This window comes from Sycon ciliatum, chromosome 12 (genome assembly GCF_964019385.1).
Source record: "Sycon ciliatum chromosome 12, ocSycCili1.1, whole genome shotgun sequence".
In the NCBI taxonomy this organism is placed as follows: domain Eukaryota; kingdom Metazoa; phylum Porifera; class Calcarea; order Leucosolenida; family Sycettidae; genus Sycon; species Sycon ciliatum.
Window position 1 is genome coordinate 24,611,311 of NC_088654.1, and position 4,930 is coordinate 24,616,240.

The following is a 4,930-nucleotide window of genomic DNA, read 5'->3' on the forward strand; positions in this document are numbered from 1 at the left end:
AATTCGCAAACGTCGTCTTTTCCACGAAACCAACGACCTTCACATACGAAGTCTGTGTACTTCCAATGACAGCCGTATAGATGGCTCTCAAAGGTACGGTGTTCTACCGAGAGACTGGCAAGACACTTCACCTACGCGTACACGAACATCTTTTTCACGGCTTCCCGCCTGGTTCACGCTTCATTCTGGTAGCTCGCACTTTTAAAACACGTTCGTCCATCGCGATCCTGTTTCAAGGATTGACTGTACAATAAGCACACGCAGGGGCAACACTAGCTTTTGTTCCCACACAGACATGCATACCGGATCACAAGGGCAGAGTTGTGCAGCTGACAGGATTTGTAAGAGTCCTGATTGAAGACGGTCTGTGGGTCGATGTGGTTGAGTCTCTGCGAACATAGTATTATGCGTGTGAAGGTGAGCATGCATGCATGTGCGTTCGTGCTTGGATTTGTGCACGCACATGCGTGTACGTATAATACATGTACGAATTTGCGAGTAGATAATGAGAATGGTAAGGGAGGATGCATGTGGTGATCCTGCACCCTTCTGCTGGCATTGATTAGTATGTGGTAGTGTACTGGTCTGTTTATGTGCGTTCCTCTTGAAATCCGCCCGAGTACTGTACCTGTAGAGTCTACATGTACATGTATTGTGTTGTCCGTGTGTCCGTGTGTCCGTGTGTCCGTGTGTCCGTGTGTCCGTGTGTCCGTGTGTCCGTGTGGTGATGTAAGGGGAATACATGTAGCTCGGATATCATTAGTAACCACGATTATCAGACACGGATGAACAGCTGCTGCCGTCCTTAGTAGCAAGGAGTACACATCCTTTATTGCTGAAACCACAAAAAATTGCGATACAGATTGTAAACCATTCGAGGTAAAAGAGAAAGCCATTAATAAAAAAATAATAAAAAAAGAAGAAAGGTTATTGTACCATGTAGCAAGGAGTAGCAGTTCTGACCGCACGAATAATGACATAGTTGAGTGTGATGCGGACTAGGAAACGAATATACATTGTACAGTGCTGGCAACTGAAATCCGACCCTCTGAGCGGTGCGCTCACATCGCAAAGACCCGGCATGGGATTGTAACACTACGAAATAAAGGCGGCTAGAAAGTGAGCGCACCGCCCAGGGGTCGGATTTTAGTTGCCGCCGGTTTGCATTGTACATACTTGAAGTACACTCAGCACTGTGGCTACGAACTTTAGTTAGAAACTTACGCAAGAGATACACAAAAGGAAGCAACATAGAGCTGTTTCGTTGTTACTCATTACTACGCTCTGCCCTTTCCGGGTATTTGAGCACTATTGCAGGTTAAAACGCACTGCCTCTGTAATTGTAAAAAGAGAAGAAACACATGAGAACGAGTTATGCAGCAACTATCCACGACTGTAACAAGATGATAAACGGTCAGAAAGTGCGATAATATGGCACAAAACTGACAGGCTACTGGGACATTCAGCTCTTTTTACATTTATTACTGGCTCAGTATCCGAGTTTAAATTTGCCTCTGTAATTAGAAACCTATAATGCAGTAAAACGCTATTATACCAACACACCCCATACACACGCTCATGCACACACACACACACACACACACACACACACACACACACACACACACACACGCACACACACACACACACACACACACACACACACACACACACACACACACACACACACACACTACTATACTACTATCAATCAGCTACCCCTTGGGGACACACACACACACACACACACACACACACACACACACACACACACACACTTACACAAACATACATTAGAGACACGGTTCTGCCAATTTCACTGCTTTTCGAGCAGAATCTTCCACCTTTTCGAGCACTATCCGCCAATGCCTACCAGGGACCGTCCCTTGAGGCCATCCATGCTCTGAGGCTCTGACCACTGAGAGTATGGTTTGAAGCTTCGTCACACGAAGGCGATGGTCATAAAGCACAGTTTAGGCTCAGTGCGTCGAACGTGAAATATTTTATTCTTATGTCGTGCATCTACATTATATTGTCAAGGACCAGATGCTATATCCTGCAAGGCAGGGCAAGAGTATAATTCTCGATACACAGCATGACTACAGTATTGTTAAGTCGAAATCGGAACAATAGGATACTGATGCCAATCTACTTGTGGCATAGTTGAATCCGATTTCTCTTCAACCTAGGGCATAACATCAGATTATTAGAGACATAATTATTATTTATGTGCTCCGGTACATCTGCAGTCATGATCAATGACATCCGATCGTGTGAGTCAAGATCAGTGATGTTTGCGCCCGGAACCAGATCACACCTCAGGGTTCGCAAGTCTATGGTTACAAAGCTCTTGCGCGTGTACTTGCAATAGATCACACGGACTGAACTAAGGAGATGTGCGATCCTGGTTCAGGTCGTCGTCCAAGGCGCGATTAGCTTCAGTTGGCCTCGGGTGCGAGTTGCCTCGCCTGGACATGCCTGATGGGGTAAATAGCGTGCACGCTTCGTATAGACCCTACCTCACACCTTACGCCCAGCGGATAGGGGCCTGTCGGCCAAGAGCGTCTAGTACGGTCTACACCACTCACCAAGCAGAAACAACCGTTTCAGCTACATTCTACAACTACTTGTACGACACTCGACATACAGCAACACAAGCCTACAGTGGCAGTCCAACGCGTCCATCTCATCTGAGACTGCTAGCTAGCGAGGCGCAACATCAAAGCTTGGTGCCAAATCCATTCCTTCGGAGAAACTACAGTTTTGCACTGTAGAAGGCAGAGCAGACGACTAACTTCCTAGTTCATTTGAAGGGTAGTTGTGTGGCGAGCGTTTTTCTTCGTTCGGTGCTGGCTGGAAAGTATGACCGGTAGTTAGTAGTCTCAGTAACGCCTTTCACCAGTTGTATGTAGTGTAGACTACGTCGCTGGGCGACGGAACGTTGATCTACAATAATTATACTAGTAGTAGTACAAAGAAATTATTATTTGAGCCCCAGATTCAGAAGCCATGAGCAGTGCGGATGCTTTGAGAAGAAATGGATCATACCGGTAAGAATTGATGAAAATAAAGTGAGGATATCTCGCACCACTTGTAAAAGTTATGTGCTTGTCTATGCTTGTTGTGCTGCACTTGCTGGGCCCACAGAGCAAGCCCAGATAGATTTTGCTCCTGTCGCCTCGATATTTTGTCACGAAATGTTTCTGCGAAATCTTAGATATCTTGCTGAGCCTAGCACTAGAAACCCGATATTTTGCTCCATTTTGCTCCGGAAACACGGGTTATCCACTCCCCGTACAACGGTTCATAAAGATCGTATGTTCGGTTTCTCAACACGGGGTTTCACACACATGTCCCTGGGTTCTTCCAAACTCATGTCGATCATGTCGATCGACAGTGAATCCCAGTGATATTCCGCTGACCTGACCTATTCTGTCGTGCAGCATAATGCTGAATGGGTAAAAAAAGGAAATCTTAGTATGATGCAGGCATCGATCTTACCCAAAATCTTGATATTTTGCTCCGATTTTGCAGGCAATTTCCACTTTGTCAATTCTTCGATATCTTGCTAAAGACCTGCCGGTAGAATCTGTCTAAGCCTACGACAGATTACCCACGTACTGAAAAGTGCCATGCAGAGCTAGTTGACACTGGTGCAATGGGTCATTCGCCAAAGTTAAGAAAAAAGAGAAATAATCTTTATTTTCGATCCCGAGTTCCGCGTTCACATACCATCATCAGAGGCATCTGGCTACCTGGAGTGAACGCGAAACTCGAAGTTGTACCGCACTAATGCCCTCCAACCTTTCTTTGTACAGTATTATTTCTCTGTGCTGCGCTGATGAGTCCACAAGGGACGGAATAGTTCTGTCCGCAGATTGAGTACAATTATAACATTTACAAGTATATTATGGATTCGAATAGAGATCCAAGGATAAATTTGCAGAAAAGGAAAAGGACCAAGGAAGTACAAGTTTCGCTATACTAGTAATGTCCACTAACACCACCAGTTACTAAACAATCAGCTCATGCGATAACATTGCATGACACTGACCGACGGTACTGACGTCCTACACGAGCTGGCCAACAGCTCTAGCAGATCTTGGATGTGCACTCCAACAGCCTTCCAACTTGGTTCCTATTATTGCATGAGCTGATTGTTTAGTAACTGGTGGTGTTAGTGGACATTATAGCGTAACTTGTAGTGCCTTGGTCCTTTTTTTCTTTTCTACAAGTTTAATAACACATGTAAATGTACATTAGAGTCTGTCATCGCTAGTACCTCCAAACTGTAAACACAAGGCACATCTCAACGAAAGGCAAATCTTCATTCAGGCCACAAGTCTGGTCTCCAGAATTTTCAATCCAGACCTGACCTTGTCTATAAGAATACGCTAATGTGCGATCTGTCGACCCAATACCCTACTTAGGAGACATGTTTCCTCCCTTGGGTGCGAGCAATGGAAAGGTTTCCATTCATATGTGTCGGTCTGATTGCACCGTTTGTGCGGAGAGCTAGTGGCGTGGCTCCCAGTTACAACATCCTGTCCCTAATTCATATTCTTTCGACTGCAACAGAAGTCTATTATACCACTTGTTTCTCAGTGTGGCTGTATCGGAAGTGAACAACTTGTACATTATACTTTAACAGCATTGTTTGGGACTCGATGCAGCAAATCCTAGATAAAGATGGCACTTTTGGCCTGCCACAATGCTATCATCAAGACTGGCTGGTGTGCGTATGTGCTTCATGGGTGGTGAGTAGACCTACTGCAGAGAGCATTGATGCTACCTGTGAACATTTATGGATTCTATGTTTATGGTACTATTCGATATTGCTCGCTCCATGTCGCACTGCCCAAGTAAGTGTGAGAATGGTCCAAAGCACATGAATATCGTTGCCGGCTCTCCTAACTTAAAACTGGGCTCT